This window comes from Onychomys torridus, chromosome 6, assembly GCF_903995425.1.
Source record: "Onychomys torridus chromosome 6, mOncTor1.1, whole genome shotgun sequence".
In the NCBI taxonomy this organism is placed as follows: Eukaryota; Metazoa; Chordata; class Mammalia; order Rodentia; family Cricetidae; genus Onychomys; species Onychomys torridus.
The window spans coordinates 14,049,023-14,073,611 of NC_050448.1; the positions used below are offsets into that span (position 1 = coordinate 14,049,023).

The window sequence follows — 24,589 nt, forward strand, 5'->3', positions numbered from 1 at the left end:
AGTTCATGCTCCACACGTTCAAACACAGTGTTAGCACTTCTCAAGCTAGCCAGGTCTGTACAGTGCCAGAGTGTGAAAGGTCACTCATGAAGGGCCACTAGAAAGAAATCTGATGTCAGGTGCCTCCCTGAGAGGCTGTGTGGAGCTCCTGCATGGACTTGGGATGGTGCAGGAGAGAGAGGAGATGCTATCAAGAAATTAGAACTGAGGCTATTTTTATGGGGAATGAACTTGAACCTGCTGAGCAAGCATTCTACCATTGAGCAACAGCCATAACCAAAGGTGGTTGGCAGTCACTGGAAAAAACAGCCGTTGCAAGCCTTATCACAAACCTCTTTCTTATGTTTACCATAGAAAGACAATAACCTTTGCCAATTTACAAATATTTATTGAAGGCCTACTGTATGCCGAGCATACCTTTCTGAGTACTAGAGGGACAGACAACTTTGATCCTCATGGAATCTGCAAAACCTAAGAACACATACCAGCAATTACTTAAAAATGGTTTTAAATAAAGATGAATTGGCTTTGAAAAGCACAATATACTAGAGGTGTGAGAAGGTGGAGTAAACCAGACATGTCTGGCATCCTCCCTTTGATGAAGTCCAACTGAGATGCAAAACTCAGCCGTAACTTTCTGTTCATTACTGATGCTTACCCATACTCTCTTGGGCCACATCAACTCCACCGGAAGAACTCTAGGAAGCATGGGACTGATCATCCTTTTGAGGGCCAGCCACTGGCCAAAAGAGGAAGCCTTCATACAGGGCCAGATGGAAACAAGAAGTGAAAATCGTGTGTGTGTGTGTGTGTGTGTGTGTGTGTGTGTGTGTGTGTGTGTATGTATGTGTGTGTGTGTGTATGTATGTGTGTGTGTGTATATGTGTGTGTGTGTGTGTGTGAGTGTGTGTGTGTATGTGTGTGTAATTGTTGTTCTTGTATTCAAGACTTGGCTTGTTACTCTGAGGCTATACCGTGTAGCAGAGATTACATCCTGCACCTAGTTTTCCTCCATTGGATGAAAAATGCTCCTCCAGCTACTACCGTCTCCTGGCTTGTACTGAAAGGCTCAGGGCAGCTGCAGAGAGCCTTCCTGGGGATTTCTGTGATGCATTCTCCCAATGACATCCTGCTCTCGAAGGGAGATATCTGTCGGCTCCCAAGCACAAGCACCACTCAAGAACCCAAAGCCCATTTGGATGTGATTATTTTCCAATTATTGGCTTAATCAGAAAAAAACGGTGGACACAAAGAGCTGTTCTTTGTGGCCTCAGAAACTAAGAAGACTAAACCTTAAATTGCAGCAGAAGGAACTTATTTTAGAAAAAAAATTTAATATAGCTATTACATTGCCTATCCATAGGTAGGGGGTAGAAACCAATTAGCACTGTGATAAGAGCTATGTGCACCAAACTGCACCCTGATTGTTTGATTAGACACACAATCAACAGACTCAGATAAAAATCCTTAAAACATATGCTGGAATCATTTTGGGGGAGGCAGGGAGTATTGAGATAAGGGCTTTGCCACATAGCCCAGGCTAGCCTCAAACTTCTCCATCTACCTATGAGACTCTCAGGAAGTAGACAACATGAACAAGGTAATGACAAAGATAACACCTTGACAATTTGAGGTTTTCTGTGCCAACTCCAGTCTTTGTCATCCTTGAATCTGCTGGCAAAGGTCAGGGACAGATCTTAGTGAGACCAGCCTATTCCGGACAAGCTGGGCAAGAGTGGCAGAAGTCCATATATGTGGAATAACTGTTTTCAAGCACTAGAAACCAAACGTTCTGCCTCAGTTTCCATCCACCTGTCTGAGTCTCTGTTACTGACTCACATGTTTAGTTGATGGGTTTGGGGGGGAGAAAACAGAAGGGGGACAGGAGGGGAGGGCGAAGGGGAGGAGGAAATAACTCTTGTAAGTTACTAATATGTCAAACATGTAAAAAGGGTTAGAGGCCGTTTATACTCCTTTCCTAGAGGGTGGTGGGCATGGGTAGAGAGCATGAGCACAGTGGTATGCACCTGCAGTCCCAGCATTGGAGAGGCTGAATACAGAAAGGCAAGGTCAGCTGACACTACACAACAGGTTTCAGGACAGCAGGGCCACACAGTGAGACCCTGTCTCAAAAGGCAAAAGCAAAGAATCCAGAGAGACAGCTCTTCAGTTAAGAGCACTTTTTGCTCTTGCAGAGGACCTGAGTTGGTAACCAGCACCCACCCACATGACAGCTCACAACTGACCGTAACTCCAGTTCCAGGGAATCTAAGGTCTTCTACTGATATTCATGAATTCATACATATATCCAGGCACACACATATACCCATTAGTAAATAAATAAATATTTTTGAACAAAAAATAGAATGCACAGCAAAATGTGTGCAATATGGAGTATATGTGGATGTATGCACTCATGTACAAAATTTATATATAGTGTTAAGACAGGGCTTGGGAGATACCCTTACCCCCGACACTAGTTTAGATATGGAGAAGTTTATTTTTTCACTTTTGATTTACATTACATAACTGACAATCTCTAGAGTCTTTTTTTTTCTTTATAGACAGAAGGGAGGCACATGTCTCTGCAATAACTCTGAAGACATGGTGAATCTGTGTTCAAGCCGGGATAAAAGCCAGGTCAATGTCTGAAGCTCCAAGGAGAGACATCCAGAGGCAGATCCCCTGTGAGAGACCTCTGCAGAGCTGTACCTTCTGCACAGCCATGCTAGAGTCGGTCTGGGGACATGGCCAGAGCTGGGGACCAGGACACGACAGCTTCGGCTATGCAGAACAGAGCTGAAAAGGACCCCATGGACCCCAAGGACGTCAGGGAAGGAACTCCACCCTCCAGAGCTTGCCCTGACCACTGCCAGGAATCAAAAATACTCCATCCTTATAAACAGCTTTTTAAACCGCGTGCACAGCAGAACAAAGGCGGTGGTGCGCACACTAGAAGGCAGTTCAGCCTCTGTATGAACTGCCAGCAGAGAGCGCCAACAAATTTCCTTCCTGGGCACCCAGATTCACAGGAGGCCCTAAGAGTACACAGGCAACCAGTGAATCACCGGTGGGAAGTGGCTATACCAACACAGCTGTGCCACAGGCAGCAAACTTCTTTGCTCACAGAGTCCTACACTCACCTCCTAGCAGCTGGGAAAACGGAATTGGGAGGGTGCACTGTTCAGATCATACTGCCAAACTAGATCAAACCAAGTCCAGCAGGATGTGGTGGCTCAAGGCTGAAGGGTATGAGAGGAACTGGAGGGGAATCATACAGAATAGAAGTTATATAAATACAGTCCGCATGCATAAAATTCTTAAAAAAATAAATATTTAAAAATGTAAAAGAATGAGATGGGTCTGTCCTGAGTTTGAAAGTTCCTGGGACATTTGCTATAAGAAAGACAATGACACCCGACACCATAGAATCTACATGTGACATGTGAGCTTGTACATGTGGTGTGTGTGTGTGTGTGTGTGTGTGTGTGTGTCTTCTTCCACACAGAAGTTTCCTGAGCAAAGAAGAGGCCGCAACAGTGGTTGTCCGTGGGGCATGGGTAGAAAGGGAAAGGCACTCACCACCACTGTTTCTGTATTTATAGATACACTTATGTTCAATTTTATTATAAGTCTGTGTGCTATTTGCTGCCCACCCCCGAGTTCACATGTGGGAATCCTCCCCCAGCACAGTTCATCCAGAATGAGGAAGAAGTCAGAATGAAGGTCCAGGGTGGGCCGCTGACCTGACAGGATGACTGCCCCTCTGAGGAGGGGTACCTCTCCCACTCTCCCTGAGCATAGACCGAGGAAAGACAACATGAAGACATATGAGAAATAAATGGAAAGACAGCCCAGCCGGGCCATGACCTTAGATGTCCAGAGTACTGAAAAAATCAACTTCGGATATGCAAGCCACCCAGTCTGTATGCTGTTACATGGCAGGCAGAGCTGAGCAAGACAGTACATTCATTTTTGAAATAAATAATGAAAACTAGCTTGTAAAATAATTCATGACCATTGTGAGAGGAATGTTTGCCTCTTGAAGGAACTTTGTCTTTCAGGCTTTTGTCTAGGAAGACAAACATTGCTAATACTATGAGAGCATTAAGTGTTTTAAATTTCCCTTTTAAAACATACATTGTATCAACTTCCCTTCCTTGTCATACTTGTGTAAGCACTATCCTTCCTTAGGTACAGAGAAGCACACAATGGCTACTTTCCCACTGATGTCAAGAATTCTGTCCCCAACACTCTGCAGCCACGCCCCCCCTACCCTGTGCATTCTCACCTCCTCTTTACAAAAAGAGTGAGTGAGTTAACCTGCACTGTTTCTCCTAATCTTATCAGGCAACCAAATTTCAGACATCCCTATTAACAAGGCAGGATTCATCCAAGTTGGCTCCATGTTCTATGGAGTTGTTGACATGGGAAGTGGAAGCTGTTATTTGCTTCCACAGACAAATATGTAAACTATTTCTAGCAAAATGATCCAGGTCTAATAATCCAAACCTGACAGGGTCATCTGAGATGCTGGTACTTCTCAAGTGTAAGACGTGTTAAACAATCCAATGAAAAGAACCAGGGAGACTCACGGAGTACTTGACCAGTAACACATATAAGAGCTAGGAGTGCTTCAGGGAGGTAATGAAAAGATGCGCTTCCCATCCTGACACACTGAAGCACTCAGCACTCATTACAGGGGGCCACCCACAACCTCTGCTGGGGTTCACTCCAACTCTGTCTCCATCACAATGAAGCCCCACTTTGGAGGACTTATAATTCAGCCAAAATAATTTGCTGCAGGAGTGTTTCAAAAGACCTTCTTATAACCCTTTCAATAAACTCCAACACCAGAAATTCTGAGCTCTAAGGAGCCTGCCTCTCCTAAAGCAGGTCTTGTTGTGTGTTAAGTTTCTCAGTTTCCAGTCATGTGGGTTTTATTTCTGTTCTGTGAAGTTCTTCTAAATCACATCTTACTTTGGTTAATAGGTAGTAATACGAAATGAAGGGTCTCAAAACTGATTCTTTTGACTATTTTTCATTAAGAGCATGACTAGAAAGGCATTTGAATATAAAATGTTAATGCGTGCTTGCTAGGAAGTCATAGTTCAAGCCTGAAAATCAGACTTGGAAAATATGCAGATTGTATTTCACCTGAACTACACAGTAAAAGTCAGGTGCCTGGAGAAGTTTCTTAACTTTTCAAGGTACTAAGGGAATCATGGGAAATACTATCATAGAAATAATGAATCACTTGACCTGAGACTTGTGGTGATATTGTATTCCCCAAAATATTGTGTACTCTAATAAACTTACCTGGGGTCAGAGAACAGAACAGCCACTAGATATAGAGGCCAGAAAATGGTGGCACACACACCTTTAATCCTAGCATTCTGAAGGCAGAGATCCATCTGGACCTCTGTGAGTTTAAAGCCACACTGGAAACAGCCAAGCATGGTGACTCATGCCTTTAATTCCAGGAAGTAATGACAGGAGGCAGAAAGGTATTTAAGGTATGGGGATGAGGAACTCTAGCCTGGTTAAGCTTTCAGGCTTTTGAGCAGCACAGTTCAGCTGAGATCCATTCCAATGAGGACACAGAGGCTTTCAGTCTGAGGAATTGGTGAAGTGAGGTGGCTGTGATTTGTTCTGCTTCTCTGATCTTCCAGCATTCACCCCAGTACCTGGCATCAGGTTTGATTTTATTAATAAGACCCCTTAAGATTCGTGCTACAGAGACTTGTGAATTGGAAGCTCATGTCTATGGTTGGCCTTCCTCAAAGTGAAACAAAGTCAACAGAATAAACGATGAAATGTATGAATCCGTAATGGACTAGAAAAATAAAATTCCTTCTTGGAAGGTTCCAAGCACCTTAGTGTCTTGTGAGGCCTGAAAAGCACACAGAGGGAACCTGCTTGCTCACTTGCTTTTATTCTGAGCCTTCACTCCTTTTCTTGTTGCTGTGAATACATATCTGACGAGGAGCAGCTTGGGAGGGTTTGTTTGGACTCCAGTTTGGAGCCCTCTGTCAGGGCAGGGCAGACACAGTCACAGGAACGTGAGGCTGCTAGTCACCTTGGATCTGCAGTCAGGAAGCACAGAGCACCCAGTGATGTCTCAACTTTGTTTCTCACTTGTTCCCAGCTCAGGCCTGGTGCTGTCAACATTCAAGAGTGGGTCTTTCTTCCTCAGTTAAACTCTCCTGGAAACACCCTCTGAGACAACTCAAAGGAGTGTTTCCATGGTGATTTGAAATCAGGCTGAGCTGACAGGAAGATGACCATCCCACTCTATGACTCCCAGGCTGGAGTCAACAGGTGTCAGTCACAAAACTGAGGTCAGCAGTCAGCAATGTAAACCCTGGAGCAGAGTCTCTCTTCAGAGTGGAAACTACTGGGCCACAATCCATTACTAAAAGTTGAGTTCCAAGCATCCTAACCCAGACTTGCCGATCTTATGAAAGCCTGCTCTGTCTGCTGACACCCCATCCCTGGATCCTTACACACTCTAAAGCTTGACAGCCACCGAGACACTTGCCAGTAGTTATAGGTACTATTCTTTCAAATAGAATAGACACATGTTTTAGATATTAAAATATCTTTCATTAGGCATCAGATTGTGAAGGACATAGTCAGATGAGCATAATTCAAAGGAGCCTCGGAGAAATGATTGCTGAAAAATCTCCTGTCCTTGGGTGCCGAGACCTCAGTGTTTAAGGCCTCCTCTTCTTGGTAGCACACACTGATAGAACATTTTTTTTCAAAGGCAATTCTACATTGTGTATCAAGAGACTCACATCTGTGAACTTTAACTCACATCTTTAACTCAGGGATTCACTTCTAAGGATTTGAAATGGGGGAGGGGGCATCCTCCTGGGCTAGTGAGATGGCTTGGTGTTTGCTGCCAACATTGATGACCTGAGTTCAATCCTCAGGCCTCACAGAGTGCAATAAGAGAACCAACTCCTGCAAGTTGCCTTTTGACCTCTTCACATGCAACATAGTGACTGTGTGCCTATCTCTCTACACTGAATAACTGAATAAATGTAATTTTTTTAATTAAAGCCCCCCCTTTTGTTTACAAAGAAATTCGCTACAAACTTAAAATGGGGGAAATATTGGAACCACCTAAAACTTGTCAGCAATTAGTAAACCTGTTTTTAAAGGCTTTTATTGGTGAAACTATTAAGGCAATTCCACATAGCTAAAAAGGAGGTTTATTTTGTGGGGTAACTTACAAGTGAAGGGATAGGTTACAGGGTCCGGGAAAGATGTGGTGCAGTCCAGAGGTGTTCTCTGGAGAACTCTGCTCAGTCTACCTCCAGCATCCAGGATCCAGGAACCAAGAGAGCCCACACATCTGGATCTCAGGTCTTCAGGGTCCTATCTCGGCCCTGCCTCATAGGCATGGCAGTTCCTGGAAGCCTCAATGGGGATAGTATTTCCAGGTCAAAGCTGGAACAGCTACCCACTACAGGCTTTATTTGATGTTTCTATTGAAATTTCTTAGAAACAGATGTTTCTATTGAAGAAGCTTCTATGAAAGCATATTGTAATATAATATAGAAAATCTAGTGTGCATTTTACACATCCACTACATTTCAACCCAGTCCAGGCAACTTTCAAGCCTCCATCCCACAGCAAGCTAGTGACTGCCATGTTACAAAGCAGGGCTCTAGAAAAGGAGATGGAACAGTAAAATGGAGATGGAACAGAGTAATATTATGTTATGATGAAATAAATACAATGCAAAAATAAGGAGAGTAAAAGGGAGGAAAGCAGAACCTCCCTTCCTCTCTCCCCTCCCACCCTCTCTCTCCCTCTCCCCTCCCTTCGCTATGCCCCACTTTCCTCTCAGAACCTTACTCATTCACCAGACAAGTGTTAGACCATTGAGCCACATGGCCAGCTCCATAGTCTTTGGCTTCAGCACCTCCAGCATCCAGGTGAGATAACTCTTGAGTGGCAGTTGTCTGGGCCTGGAAGGGTGTTGAGAACATCTCTGGCCTCTGCCCACTAGATGACAGCAGTCCCCTCAGCTTCACTATCAAAATCATTCCCACTGTCCCAGAGGGCAAACCCACCCCATCTTAAACCCACTGCTCTATAGGTAATAATGGGGGTGGCAAATTAAAGGATGTGATTTAACACTAACAATGGTAATAACGCAAGAATAGAGTAGAATAAAGATACAGTTAAAAAGGTAAGCACTGAGGCAGAAATAGACATCCCCTACAAAGACTGAAAGATAAAAATAGAAGAGCAAAGAATACATTATTAATAAAGAAAACTAAAACTAGTATATAGCATAAATCATTACAAATGTATTGTAATTCAGAGCATACATACCAGCCATACCAATAAATATGAACTGGATGGACTTACCTGCAGGAAGATGATCCACAGCTCAAATCAAATACAAGAACAGGTTTTAAATTTTAGTATTTTTTTATTTTTATAATCTATGTAGAGTATGGGTGTTTTGCCTGCATGTATGTCTGTGCAGTACCCAGTGAGTCCAGAAGAGGGCAGAAGATCCTCTTGGGACTGGAATTACAGAGGGTTACAAGCCACTACCTGGGTGCTGGGAATGAAACCTGAGTCCTTTGGAAGAATAGTCAGTGCCCTTAACCACTGAGCCATCTCTGCTGTGTCATGAATTTCAAAATATCAATGTTTTAAATGGATTTTCTTAGGAAAAAAAAAGTATGGGCAGATTGCTTTTTAAATTTCACTGGTAAGGAAGCCCTTGACTTCCTTAGGTGATGGACTGTGAGCCAGAACATGTAAGTGGAAAGAAAACTTTTTTGCTTTTGGTTATGATGTTTTATCACAGTAACAGGAACTCTACAACTGTTGAGAACCAACAGGGTAGTATGCATAGAAGGCACTCTTTCTTAGGCATCGAGAAGATGGTATAACAAGATGCCTGGGAAGCCCCTTGGAGGAGTTTTCTGTGGAAGGAGGGATATTGTCCACCATGGCAGGACCACGAGGAAGACGCTCACATCACAACCAGGAAGCAAAGCTGAGCAAAAGGAAGCGGGGTCAGGCTGCCAGACTCAAGCCCCACCTCAAGTAACCCACTTCCTCCAGCGAAGCTCTGCCTCTTAAAGGTTCCGGAAGCTTCCACTTGGGCTACACAGCGCCTCCGGGGCATACTCACTCCTGTTCGGTTTGCTGTCCTGCTGGTCTGTGCGAATGGTCTGTTACAGCCATGAGTTCCGATGGACACCATGCACATAGTGCCTTCAGCAGAGTAAACGGGCTCTGCCTCTGCATTTCTTCTCCAGAGCAAATACTTAACAGAAACTAAAGGGAGCTTCTTTTGTGTATTTTCAAACTACAATTTAAAAAAGTAGCCATTTTGTGGAGATTTATTTTTCATACTTAAGGAGAGATCAAATTGTAAGTAAACCTATACTACTTTATTTAGAAAAAAGAAGTCATTGAAAATACCCCATGGGTGATAGGTTCTACGCTTTCTCATCGCTGCCCCACAGAGCAAAGTACTTCAGGCTTTTTAATCCTTGGAGGAACATGTATTAAGAGTGCATCCGAGTGGCCGCAGTGAAACTACATCAGATAAAGATGCAGAAAGACCCCTTTAGTGGGAGTTGCTTGGTAGCCCATGGTGGATGGCATCAGGTATTGGAGGAGTCCAGGGGCCTTTCGAAGAAGGGAGCTGTTATGAAAAACAGACCAAGTGGGAATGGGAAAGAGGAGGTCCAGAGCTGACCAGAGGCTAGGAGCAGAGTCCTGGGACAGGAAATGGTTCCTGAGGACTTTTTTTTTTTTTTTTTTCTGGAGAAAGTCTGAGTTTTTGTGAGACCCATTTTTCTGATCCAACAAGCAAACATCTTCCGAGATTTGGCAAGACTGGCCTATTTCACCTTAGTCAACTGATGAGCCACACATGTATGTGAGGTGGTGTGTGTGTGTGTGTGAGATTGGGGGGGTCAGATGCACTCACCCATGCAGACATGTGCATGAGGCAGTCTGAGGTCAGCATGGAGTGTCTTCCTTTATTACTCCTGCCTTGTTTTTGAGCCAGGGTCTCTCACTGAACCTGGAACTGATTGATTGGCTAGGAAGACTAGCTGGCCACACCTGTTTTTTATTTCTATCAAAAAGAGTTGTAGGCAAACCATTCATTGTAGAGGCTGGCCTGGCATTTTTTGCCATGCATAATTCTAAGGGTAACTTTAATCTTCCTCTATGTCCACTATACTTACTTTTCAGTCTGAATGTCAAACCCAAGACCCGCCCACCCCCCACACACCTGCATGAGTGTTCTGCCCCTGAGTGCAAGGAAACCTTCAGCTTTGTTTCATCAAGGAAGTAAAAAAGCTGGCCACCCCTCCGTTCCCATTGCATCCTTTCCTGCGCCCCTTCTGGAACTGCCTGCTTGACCTTAAACTCAACACATAATTACTTTCTTCTGTTTTACTAAAATAACGATCACATGTTTAATCCTCTCCCTTGGATCATTTGGAAAATAGGAAAGAAAAACTAAAAGGCATAATGCGTAACTAATTAGTAAACTTGTAATTACATTTAAATGAACTGTGGTTTCTATACATCACAGTAAGCAGCCAGTCTTGAAGACAACAGTGCCCACTACAGTGTCTCTATGCAGTGTTTTGGGGGGTGTGGCCACAGAACTGAAGTTCTTTAAGCCTCTTCTCCCTCTTTTCTCTTGGTTGTTAGGGAAGTCATTTTTTGATGTTTCAAATTATCCAAAAGCGCTGGATAGTACTGGATGGTCCTGGCTGGTAATGGTTAGTGCCAATAGCCTCCGCTCACGCAACCTCACCCCACCCCCATCTTTTTAATCCTCGGGTATCCAGACAGACATTATCAGATTCAGAGCAGAAGTCCAGGTTATGTGCAGGCTCTCAACTGAGACCCAAAGTTAAAACCTAACACAGTGGGACTAATCCAGGTGCCACCAGGCAACCAGGAGATGCCAGGCAGGGGAGTAGCTCAGTTGGTAGAGTGAGTGTCTAACATGTACAAAGGCCCAGGTCCAGTCCCAAGCACTGCAGAAACCAGGCATGATAGTGTACTTCTTTGATCCCACCACCTGGAAGGTAGAGGCAGAGGATCAGTTCAAGGTTAGCTACACAGTGAGTTCAAGCTAGTCTAGACTACATGAGACTCTGTCTCAAAAAACCAAAGACACTATGTCTTTTTTAAATTAAGATTTCATAGCAGTTTTGTTGTTACAATAGTATATCAAAAAGCCAAGTGATTTTAAAGCACAGTTTCAACTAGAAAACTGAGCTCCTCAGAATCAACCCAAAGCTCTCAGCCCTCCAGTTAGAGATAGCTCTAGGTCCTCCAGTTAGATATAGCTGTGTATGAGTTTCTAGATGAAAAGGGAAAGAAACAGAATAGCTAAGAGGCTGGAAGAGTGTTTGTGCTAGCAGCTGTGTGTGGACTTTTCATCAACACTTACTAGTACCCCCCCCATGACAACACATGGAAGATAAACTATTCTTCTAAGCTGCCCTTCGTTAGAAATGGAGTTGATACTGTCCAGGACAGGCCTTGTGCGCCCTCCAGATTTCCTGCCCCAGTTGCTCTAAATATGTCAATAGAGATGTATGGTCTTCAACCCCACATTAGTGTCTACCAGAATTCTCAATCTAAGCATCCATGATGATGGGACACCATGATTTAACTATGTATATCCTTTTTCTTTAGCCTGGGAGTACTTTTTGCTCTCATCTTCATTCATATTTTTATTTTTATCCATGAAGAAAGAAAAGGGTAGGGGAATGAGTGTTAGCCAACTAACTTTGGGCTACCTTCATCTGGAACTGTAGTGCCTATTTGCAACATTCTGGAGTACAGTCTGCACCTTGGTGGCAGAGAACGTGCCCTACATTCACCACTTGAGCAGAAGGAAACATAAAAGATTTTTTGAATTTATCTTGTTTTAATAAAATTCTTGATGTACAATCAGAATATACCACTAAATAGTTAAGAACCCAGTAGAGTTTAACAACAACAAAATGCTGCTTGTCATCATAATTCTGGAGAAAATAACTTCATCCACCTAGTACAAAGACCACCACACAGAGCCAGAATCAAGCTGATCCTTGAACAGGGATCACAAAGAACCATGTGACCATGATGACTCAGGGAGAGGTGTGTTTCTTATGAAACATGTCACTATACTACATACTCTGGCAACTGCTGGTGTGTGTCAAAAAGGACTGGACCGATGAGAGACTCGTTTACATTCTGTATGCCGACTGGCCCCAGACTGTCAAATGTAGTTCCAGGCTGGAATTTCATCTGATTTTCAATGAGATGATTGATGAAGGGGGTAAATGGGAATATATAATAGTTCAGGGAAGAGACTTGTCTCTTGCTGTGGGATGTTCTGTATGTCAAATCTGTTGCTCTGATTGGTTAATAAATAAAATACTGATTGGCCAGTAGCCAGACAGGAAGTATAGGCGGGACAAGCAGAGAAGAGAATTCTGGGAAGTGGAAGGCTGAGGCAGAGAGACACTGCCAGCCGCCACCATGACAAGGAAGATGTAAGGTACCAGTAAGCCATGAGCCACATGGCAAAGTATAGATTAATAGAAATGTGTTAATTTAAGATATAAGAACAGTTAGCAAGAAGCCTGCCACAGCCATACAGTTTATAAGTAATATAAGTCTCTGTGTGTCTTCGTGGTTGGATCTAAGCAGCTGTAGGACTGGTAGGTGAAAGAGATTTGTCTTGATCCTGGGCCAGGAAGGACCAGAAAAACTCTAGCTACAGTCTGTTTTTAAGAATATGTGAATGTTCATGTGCTTGGGTGCATGTGTGTTGGTACATGCATGTTTGAGTGAATACATGGAGTGAGTGTTCTAGAAGACTACTTTGGGTAGTTCCTCAGGCACTGTCTACCTTTTGTTTGTTTTAAGATGGGCATATTAATCACTCTTTGTTGCTGTGGTAAACACCATAATCAAAAAGTGACTTAGGGTAGGAGTTTATTATGGCTTACAGTTCCAGAGGGAGAGTCTGTAAGAGTTGAGGGCATGGCTGCCAGAGCAGGAAGCTGAGAGATTACATCTTCAACCACATGCAGAAACCACAGAGAGCAAACATGAAGTGGGGCAGGGCAATAAACTCACAAAGCCCACTTCCAGTAATGTAGTTCCTCCATCAAAGCTGCACCTCCTAAAGGTCCCATAGCCTCCCTAAACAGCTCAGCCAACCAGGGACTATGTGTTCAAATGGGGGACATTTCTTAATCAAACAACCACATAATGTCTCTCACTGGCCTGGAATTCAGTAATTCAGCCAGGCTGACTGTCCAGTGAGCCAATTCTGCACCTCCATGCCTGGAATGTTTACATGGGTTCTGAAGATGTAATTCAGATGTTCATACTTTTGTGGCTAACAGTTTACCATCTGATACCCTCCCAGCCTCTACTTTTGATTTTTAATTGATCAGCTTTATGTTTATTGAAAACCTGCCATAGACACTCTCATACCTAGAATATTCTACAGAATATTAGTTCCATGAAACGAAAATCCTGTAATAACATAAATTTTGGCAATAGTGAAGTCCCCACCCACCCCTGAAGCTCACAATGCAGTGTGAGCTGTAGTCCTTGAGGAAAGAGAGGGAATAAATTTATTAATACAATGTTTTCTAGATGTAATGGGCCATGGAACATTCTTAGTGTTAGGCCAATGTTAGCCTTTCAAGCTCATGGTTATCAGGTGTCATCATTTATTACCCTAAGATAATGAAATTTTGTGTAATTATTCATAATTTTTCATCTACTTTTTACATTTTGACGTTTATGTATGTATATAATGCATTGCAAACATATTTACCCTCCATTACCCTCTCATTCCTTCCCTGTCATGTGACTCCTTCCTCATGCAACTCATCCCCTCTTATTTTTATCTCTATTTAAATATTTTATTAAAAATTTTACATACAGTCTATCTTATTATATTCTTTTCCTCCCCCAACTCCTCCCAGATCCAGCCTACCTCCCTACCCATCCAACTTTATGTTTTCTCTCGAAAAAAGAAAAAGACAAAAGAAAAAAAAGGATCAAAATAAACAAAAAACAAGAAGAAAAAAATACTAAACCAAACCAAAAAAGCACACAAAAACATTGAATCCATTTTGTGTTGGCCAATTAATGCAGGGCATAGACCTGTCCTGGAGTGTGGTTTACTCATCTAGCATCACTCCACTAGAGAAAACTGGTTTTCCCTTTCCCAGCAGGTATTAATTGCAAATAGCTTCATGACTGGAGATAGGACTTTGTGTGCACTCCCCCTTCTCAGAGCTGGGATTTTGTCTGGTTTGAGCCTTTGAGGACTTGTGCATGCTGCCACAGTTGTTTTGAGTTCATATGTGCATCTATCTTGTGTCTAGAAAATGCTGTTTCCTTGGAGTCCTTCACCATCTCTCATGCTTACAATCTTCTGCCTCCTCTTCCACAAAGATCCCTGAGCCTTGAAGCAGGAAGGGGTTGATAAAGACATTCTATTTAGGACAGAATGCTCTAAAATCTATCACTGTACATTGTCCAGTTGTGGGTCCCTGTGTTAATTCTCATCTACTGCAAGAAGCAGGTACTCTGATGTATGTTGAGTGAGACACTGATCTATGCGTATAGCTCTGTGTCATTTGGAATCATTTCATTGCTATGTTCCTTGAGCAGAATAATAGAATAATAGTAGGTGTCCCCCCCCCCCCCCCCCCCAGCTCATGACCAATCTAGTGTCAGGCTCTCTGTCACTTTAGCAGTGGCAGGTATGGGTTCCTTCTCATCAGTGGGCCTTAAGCCAGTTTTTAAGTGGTTGGTTGCTCCCATGACCTTTGTGCCACTGCTGCACCAGTGTATCCCACAGGCAGGTCACTGTTGTAGATCACAGTTTTTGTAGCTGGTGATATTAGTGGTTACCTTACTACTATCCTCTTGTGGTGTGTGTATGTGTGTGTGTGTGTGTGTGTGTGTGTGTGTGTGTGTGTATGTTTATGTGTGTGTAGGTCTTGTGCAGGTAGCCACAGCTGTTCTATTTTCATGGGTGCAATAGATATGTCATGTTCAGAAGACAGACTTCACAACATTCTTCTTCATCCTCTGGCTCGTCTAATCTGTTTACCCCTATTCTGTGATGTTCCCTAGGCCTTAAAGGGAGTGTGTAGATCATGTAAATGTTCCATTTGGGCCTGTTTACTCACAATTTAAAAATTTGAGCCAGGTGGTGGTGGTGCATGCCTTTAATCCCAGCACTCGGGAAGCAGAAGCAGGCAGATCTCTGTGAGTTCGAGGCCAGCCTGGGCTACAGAGTGAGTTCCAGGAAAGGCTCAAAACTGCACAGAGAAACCTTGTCTTGAAAAACAAACAAACAAACAAAAATTGAGATAAGTAGTTCCCAGCCCCAGAGAATCCAGCAGATAGCTAGTAATGTCTGAAGAGATGGGGTTTGATTGTTCATTTGTTTTTACAATTGCTTGAGAGGCCAAATGTATGCTGCTGGTTTATTTGCGTCACTCTTACCCTCGAGGAAAGGTCATAAAACAGGACAGAATCCACTAACGAGAGTTTTATTAAGATGAGGGAGAGAGACAGATGTGCACAGGCCTGTGGAAAAGACACGTGAGTAAAGATGGAGCCAGAAATCATGGCACCGGCTTATAAAGGCTAGGCCTATGTGGCTATTCCATGCATGCATGTAGATCTCATGGTTGCACTGCACGCTTTACACAACCACACAAAGCCATGGGGTCCTGGTCACATGAGACGTTTTTACCCGGAAATGACTAGGCAGAAGTGACTAGGTCCTGCCGGGCATGTGCCCAACCGTGGGGGCGTGTTGTGACTCCATATCACATGCCACTGTACATGTGGAAGTCAGAGTGCAACTGGCATGATTTGGTTCTCTCCTTCCATTCTGTGGGTTCTTAGGATTGAACTCAGATTGTTAGGTCTGGCAGCAAGCACCCTTACCTGCTGTGCTGTCTTTCTGGCCCTTTCTGAAGATAATCTTTTAAAAATTATTTTTATTTTATTTATTTTGGTGGGATTTCATGTTTTCTAAGTTAATATACAAAGTACTTATTTGATTGCAACATAAATATATTATCAAAGAATATTGGGGTCCAGCCCCTTAATAGCCTTTTCCCAGGATCTGTGGGAATCTACAAGCAGCTGGGAATCTAGTCTTAATGATATCAAATGAATTTATGTATACAATACTCTTTAGTCCACACACTTTATTCTTCTGAGTCAAAATCTATCTCCACAGCTTCAATTCTGTTCTCATACTTAGCTCCTTTCTTGCCTTATTTCTCTCTACATTTTTCTGCTGTTCTTTCTAAATTCTATCTTAATTCTCCCATCTGGTTCTTCCCCATTTAGTTCTTCCCCATCCTCCATCTCATTCCACTAGTTCTCCCCCAAGTCTCTGAGGCATTCAGTTATAGACCCACAGGAAGCAGCAATTCTCTGGCCAAGGCAAAGTCACCCAGGCTTGAATTCTTACAGGGTCATAAAGGCAGGTAAGAGTTTACCTCAGGCAGTGATTGTCAGGCTTTCTTTTACAACCCAAAAGGGCAGTGGTTAAAGGAGTTGGGGTCAACTAACAGCTAAAATTGGTTAATATATCAGAAAAAGGGAATTTATGTGCTCAAACTACATTTCTAGAAGTGGTTAGGTAAAATGTTAGGAGTCTACAATGTTGGTATAAATCATGAGTAAAATAAAATTGCCTATTTTTCTTTAAGAGCTATGACTATCTCTGTAAAACTCATCTTAGTAGTTTTCTGGCAGAGTAGAGGTAGCCTGTGTCACAGCTTGATATGTAAAAGCCCCTTTGTTCTGAGTAATTGTTAAAGGGGAAGTCTAGAGATACCATTAAGGCTAATGGGAGAATGAAGGGTTTAAGCTTAATTTGCACAAGAAACAAAACCTTGTACCTACTATCTGGCCTGACCTTGGCAGTTGTCTCTGTTTGGATGTTTACCTTATTTCAGGAGACTAGCAGGTGGTCTGGAGTGTTTATCTGACTGCAGTCTGTCCTTGGAATTGAGAAATATCTCAGATGAAATGCTTTTTCCAGAGATAGCCCTGGCCCTGGATATTTGCTAACGGTTACAGAAGGCAGATATCTGAGCCTAATGCTAAAAAGGAAAGACAAAGGCCTGGAAAAAGGAAGTCTTGCCTGTATGACTGTTGTCAATACAGTTGGGGGAAGTATCCAAATACTGTAATTGTATGGGGAAAATTGTGCCCAATGTTCAAACACACAGCAAGAAGTTCTTAGGAAAAAGAATTAATTGGGGGGGGGGGGCTATAATAGCACACATGAAGTTTATTGCAGGAAACAGCTGATATATACAAAAGCCAAATAACACCAATACTCCTTGAGCCTTGGCTTCTGGAAAAAATCCTTGATTCTTTCAGGTAATAGTTTTGTCATAGTCAGCTGAATTCCTACTTCATATTTCTGAGGCTTGCAATAATATAAATATAAATATTTTATTCTTCTCCTCCCTCCTCCCTGCCCCCTCATCTCCCTGACTGTTCTTGCTGCACTCTCCTGAATTCTACATCCCACCCATGTCTATCTAACTTCAGAAGTTGGGATCAGAGCCACAACAGGAACATTGAGTGTAGAAACCTCGGTCCAGTGAGGCCCATTAGTACCCAGCATTAACTCTCTTCACTCTGGAGGGCTGTAGGCCAAGGATTGGCCACTTAATCTAGAACTATGCCATTCTGCCATGTAAAAACTAAAGGCAAGTCAGAGTCAGAAAAACAAACACACAGTATTCACTGATTCTAAAATCTATACTTCAAAGATTCCAATAAATCTATTTCTGGTCCTTGTCAGTGTTCTATGTTGGGCAGGATGATCAAAGAAAGAGGTGAAAGGCCATTGTAAGGGAAACAAGGGCCCCCCCCACTAGCTCTGCTAATTGTAGATTCAGTGGAAAATACTGCACTCTGCCCCCACGCCCCATACCAGAAAAGTTAGCCCATCATGCTGTGCTAACAGGATGCTTGCAGGATGACCGCCTGCAGTTGTGCTTGCAAGATAAATTGCTTGAGAAGAATGCTTGCAAAATAACCCCTTGCTAGATAAGCTTGGAATTCGTTTACCCACCCAGACTCTTGAGAAAGACCGTAGAGACATCTGGCGTCCAGATGTCTGCACTCTGGATGACCCTGCTCCCCTGCCCTGATAGAACCGCCTCATAAAAGGCCTGCGAGCCTTAGACTCGGGGTCACTGGCTACTTCTCGCGCTGGTGGCCCACAAGCTCGTGCTAATAAAGCTTCTTTTGTGACCCGATATCGGAGTGAAGCTCTCTGTTTTGGATGCCGAGGTCCCACCGAGATTGGTAAGGACGGTGGTGAGTCGGCGGTGAAGCAGCTGTTCAAGCGGCCCGTGAGGACCCTTGGACGGTGGGGGACAGCCGTGTCCTGAACCCATAGGCTGCAGCTCTGGAGGACACTCTGGAGTGTGGGGACCCTGGGACAGGGGCCCCGTCTGATTCCCTTTTGTCTAGGAGATTTTTCAGACGGCCCGGGCCAATAGACAATCTTTTGGCCTACCATTTTGCCGGCTTGTCTTGTTTGTGTGTTGTGTCTCGATTTTTGTGTCCTTCTGTGTCTGTTTCTACTTGTTTGGAATGGGACATTCTGCCTCCACCCCTTTGTCCCTAACCCTCGAACCTGGTGGTTCAGGTGAGGAAGGGAAAGTGGCAGACTTTCTGTTCGTCTGAATGGCCCACCTTCGGAGTTGGGTGGCCAGTAGATGGTACTTTTGATGTTAATATAATTAGGGCAGTCAAACAAAAGATTTTCATTCCAGGTTCGCATGGACACCCGGACCAGCAGGCTTACATTTGGGTATGGGAGGATCTGGTGACTGACCCTCCTAAGTGGGTCCGACCCTTCCTGACTGCTCCTACAGCACCTTCACTAACTTCTGCTCTGATTCTCGCGACCAAACCTTCCCAATCGACTCCATTACCAACTCCATCCCCTCCTCAACCCCCCTTACCTGAATCCCAGAATGACCTCATTTCATTTGCCTTAGACTTCCTGCCACCACCGAGGCTGCCTCCCTATCGGCCCGAACCACGACCTCAGGCAGAGACTGGGCCCGAGTCTGTCTTGGTCTCCCTGTCGGATCCAGCACAGGGAACCCGCCAGAGGAGAGCAAGGCCCCCAGATGAGGCACCCCCGGCTATCACACTGCCTTTGCGCCCCATTGGGGGAACGGTCGATGATGGGGCTGGGGGTGACATGCCTGCTCTCCAATACTGGCCCTTTTCCTCCTCTGACTTGTATAACTGGAAAAATAATAACCCTCCATTTTCTGAGGACCCCTCCAGATTAACAGGTCTCTTAGATTCCAGCATGTATTCCCACCAACCTACTTGGGACAATTGCCAGCAGCTCCTGGGGATCCTCTTCACTATGGAAGAGAGAGAGCACATTCTCCTGGAAGCCAGGAAACTAGTTCCCAGGCCAGATGGGCGACCGACTCAACTCCCCACCATGATTGATGAGCACTTCCCATTAAGACGACCAACCTGGGACCCAAATACCCCAGAAGGTAGGGAGCATCTGTCCCTCTATTGCCAGACTCTAATGGTGGGTCTCCATGCGGCGGCCAGAAGGCCCACTAATTTGGCTAAGGTAGGTGAGGTTCTCCAAGGGCCTGACGAAACCCCCTCTGCCTTCCTTGAAAGGCTCATGGAAGCATACAGGAGGTATACGCCTTTCAATCCACAGTCTGAAGAACAGAAGGGGGCGGTAGTGATGGCCTTTATAGGACAGTCAGCTGCAGACATAAGACACAAGTTACAGAGATTAGATGGTTTGCAGGGACTGAGTTTGAGAGATTTAGTCAAGGAAGCAGAAAAGGTTTATTATAAAAGAGAAACTGCAGAGGAAAAAGAAGCTAGGTTAAAAAAGAGAGAGAAGAAAAAGAAAGACAAAGAGAGAAGCGACAAAATCGAAATTTATCATGGATCCTGGCAGTGGCAGTGAAGGACAACTCAGGGCCTCGAGGCAGAGGAGGTCGCCCCCCTTTAAAGCCTAACCAATGTGCATACTGCAAGGAAGAGGGTCATTGGGCCTGAGAGTGCCCCAAAAAACAAAGAGGACGAGGCCGGTCAGTCTTGGCCCTTGAGGACTGAGGAAGTCAGGGTTTGGAACCCCTCCCCGAGCTCCGGGTAACCTTTGAAATGGAGGGGACCCCAGTCGGCTTTGAAGTAGATACAGGGGCAGTCTTTTCAGCAATACAACAACCACTCAGGCCACTATCTTCCCACAAGTCTCTAGTCCAAGGGGCCAATGGGAATAGAGAGAGACCCTGGACCACTTAGAGAACAGTCAACTTGGGGAAAGGTACTGTGCAACATTCTTTTTTGGTCCTCCCTGACTGTCCCTCGCCTCTCCTGGGGAGGGATCTCCTGACAAAATTAGGAGCCCAAATAACTTTCACTGCCCAAGGACCTGAATTAAAGTTTGCCCATCCCCTGGGTGGGGACCTCTGCCTCCTCACTTTAGAACTCCCAGCAACAGAGGAATATCGGCTATATGGGACCACCATCCCCACGGCCCAACTGACTATGGTCCCCACAGGACTGGGAAATGAAGAATGGGCAGAGATGGGGGGACCTGGACTGGCAGTAGAACAGCCACCCGTTGTGGTCACCTTAAAACCCACAGCAGTTCCGTCTCGGGAAAAGAACCCCTTTGTCTGGCAAGAGGAACACCAGACAGCGTTCAAGACACTGAAGAAGGCACTCCTGTTGGCACCTGCCCTCGCCCTTCCTGATGTGAGTAAGCCCTTCACCCTGTACCTCCACGAGAAAAAGGGGGTGGCGGTTGGTGTACTAGCGCAAGCTCTCGGACCCTGGAAAAGGCCCGTTGCCTACTTATCCAAACGACTCCACCCAGTGGCTAGAGGGTGGCCCACTTGCCTACAGGCAGTGGCAGCAGCAGCTACTCTGGTGAGAGATGCAGACAAATTGACTCTGGGGCAGCACCTGACCATCATTGCTCCCCATGCGCTGGAGAGCATTGTTCGCCAGCCGCCCGAACGATGGCTGAGCAATGCCCGGGCCACCTATTACCAGACAATGCTACTAGACCGAGACCGAATCACATTTGGGCCCCCGTCCCTTTTGAATCTGGCCTCCCAATCTCCCTGGAGGAGGGTGAAAATAAACTAGTCCATAACTACGAGGCCATCCTAGCCAAAGAGACCGGGGTCCGAAAGGACCTAACAGACCAGCCTCTAGCCCACTCTGATCTGATATGGTATACGGATGGCAGCAGCTTCCTGAGTGGGGGGTGGGGGCAGAGAAAAGCGAGAGCAGCTGTAGTGGACAAAAATCGGGTAATTTGGTCTAGTAGCCTCCCGGAAGGAACTTCAGCCCAGAAAGCAGAACTGATAGCACTCACGCAAGCTCTCACCATGGCTGCAGGGAAACGGGCCACAATCTATACTGACAGCCGGTATGCGTTCACAACAGCGCATGTGCATGGGGCAATATATCGAGAGAGAGGGCTACTAACATCGGCTGAAAAAGAAATCAAAAATAAAAAAGAGATTGAGGCCCTATTGGAGGCTGTAATGTTACCCCGAGAGCTGGCCATCGTACATTGCCCTGGGCACCAAAAAGAGGACTCCCCAGTGGCAGTGGGAAACAGGAAGGCCGATCAAGAGGCAAAGGAGGCTGCCCTCCAGGATCCAAGGAGCCTGGCCATTCATGCCTCGACTCCGGAGGATTCAACTCCTGAAGAGGCTCCACCCCCGGAACTTCTGAAAGACACTCTGGAAAGGATCCACAAATTAACCCATCTGGGCAGCAGAAAATTGATCCAGCTGACTACAAAAGATAAGACCCTCTCCCCATCTGAGAAGAAACAAATGGCAGAAAAGGTGGTAGCTGCTTGCCGGGCCTGCCAGCAGGTAAATGCATATCCTGGGAAACTGGCCCCCGGAAAAAGGCTACGAGGAACCCGCCCTGGCCAGCATTGGGAAGCAGACTTCACCGAGGTAAAGCCAGCTAAGTATGGCCTGAAGTACCTGCTAGTGTTTGTAGATACCTTTACAGGATGGGTAGAGGCCTTCCCTACCAAGAGAGAGACGGTGATCGTGGTTGCCAAGAAAATCTTGGAAGACATCTTCTCTCAGTTCGGGTTACCGCAGGTAATAGGGTCAGATAATGGACCAGCTTTTGTGGCCCAGGTAAGTCAGGGACTTGCAAAGGTACTGGGGATTGATTGGAAGTTGCATTGTGTCTATAGACCCCAGAGCTCAGGACAGGAGAACAATTAAAGAGACCTTAACCAAATTGACCATGGAAACTGGCTCTAGAGATTGGACAATGCTCCTACCTTACGCCCTCTTTAGGGCTAGAAATACCCCTTCCTTCATGGGTCTTACCCCCTTTGAACTGCTCCTTGGGTGTGCACCCCCAGTTAAGAACCTAACTTAAGGAGAAATCATGCCTTCCCCTCTGTCTGACAGGCTGCAAGCCTTAGCTTCTGTCCAGCATACACTGTGGAAGCAACTGTCCGCTGCATACCAACCTGGCGGGGACAGTGCTGCCCATCAGTTCCACGTGGGGGACTTTGTATACATCCACAGACACCAGCATCAGACTTTGGAACCCCGGTGGAAGGGACCATACCAAGTCCTGCTGACCACCCCAACGGCGGTCAAGGTGGACGGGATCACCGCCTGGATCCATGCCTCCCACCTCAAGCCAGCCAAAGTGCCAGATGACTCCTGGACTGCGGAACGGACTGACAATCCTCTTAAGCTTTGGATTCATCACCAGTGCGACCACAAGTAACCCACATCAACCAGTGTCTCAGACTTGGCAGGTTATATCAGGCCAAGGGGAAATTGTATGGGAAATTACCTCTAATCAGCACCCACTGTGGGGCTGGTGGCCTGACTTGCACCCGGACCTCTGCCAGCTAGCAGCAGGGTCAGATGACTGGGATATCCCTACAACTGACCCTAGGAACCCTAGATCGCCAGCCATCTGTCAGGATGGAAAGGGAACTTGTAAATATAATGGGAGGAGATACGGGTGTAATAAGGAAATCAATGACAAAACTTAGAGAAAGATTAGATGCCAGAGAAAAGAACTTACAAGGCTCTCAAAGCTGGTTTGAGGGATGGTATAATCAATCCCCATGGCTAACTACATTATTGTCAGCCCTCACAGGACCACTTATTGTATTAATTCTTGTCCTCATGATTGGACCATGTATCCTCAATCGAATCTCAGCTTTTGTACGATCCCAGGTAAATGGGGTTAAGATGATGGTCCTGAGACAATGATACCAGCCGGTATCTGGCAGTGACCTTTAAGATTGAAGGTAGGCACAAAAAAGGGGGGGGAATGAAAAGGCCATTGTAAGGGAAACAAGGGGCCCCCCCACTAGCTCTGCTAATTGTAGATTCAGTGGAAAATACTGCACTCTGCCCCCACGCCCCATACCAGAAAAGTTAGCCCATCATGCTGTGCTAACAGGATGCTTGCAGGATGACCGCCTGCAGTTGTGCTTGCAAGATAAATTGCTTGAGAAGAATGCTTGCAAAATAACCCCTTGCTAGATAAGCTTGGAATTCGTTTACCCACCCAGACTCTGAGAAAGACTGTGGAGACATCTGGATGACCCCGCTCCCCTGCCCTGATAGAACCGCCTCATAAAAGGCCTGCGAGCCTTAGACTCGGGGTCACCGGCTACTTCTCGCGCTGGTGGCCTACAAGCTCGTGCTAATAAAGCTTCTTTTGTGACCCGATATCGGAGTGAAGCTCTCTGTTTTGGACGCCGACCCTAACAGAGGGTCACTCCAGAATGTAATCTAGGCTCTGTAGCAGCAGGGAGGTCTGGCCTCTGATGGACTGAACCTCTAACAGTTGCTCAGAATCATATTTATTGATTATTACACAAAGGTTGTTTTTTGGGTAAAACAAATTCCTCATAACAAAGCCTTTTGATCTATTTTATATGTTCTCTGAAGGAAATAATCACACCCATGCAACTTTAGTCCTTATTGTGTACTGCTTGAGGGACCCAATAATGAAAGATGCTCCAGGTGTGCCGGAGTAGTCTTGTGACTAAAGTCATGCAACAGATGTAAAACTCCATCAGAAAAGTGACCCTGTAAATCATAGAAAACAATCACTGTCTCTACTATGATTTCTTCAGGGTCTCAGTACCTCCATCAAACACTAATACATTCTACTGTTACCCTAGATACAGTGAGAAACAACTGTTACATTCTAATGTTTACCCTAGATACCATGACTCTACGATTCCCACTATAGGTCTTCACACATAAAATAGCAAAAACTGACTCACTTTGTAGGGAATTTTCTTCTTCCCCAACTATTGATGCAGTGTTAAATTTAGTAAAATAGTCAGTGCCAATGACTAAAGTGTTATTTCAAATTCAATATATTACAGTTGTACAGGTACTGTGAAAACATTCCAGGAGTGTCATCTCTAGTGCTCCTTGATTGCATTCTAGAAGTAAATTAAACAGTGTCCTTA

At 45.0% G+C, this 24,589-nt stretch overlaps 1 pseudogene; it reads left to right on the top strand.

The window, feature by feature from the left end:
• The window catches only part of LOC118585554, a 57,133-nt pseudogene that overhangs the window by 29,032 nt on the left and 3,512 nt on the right, over nt 1-24,589 (top strand).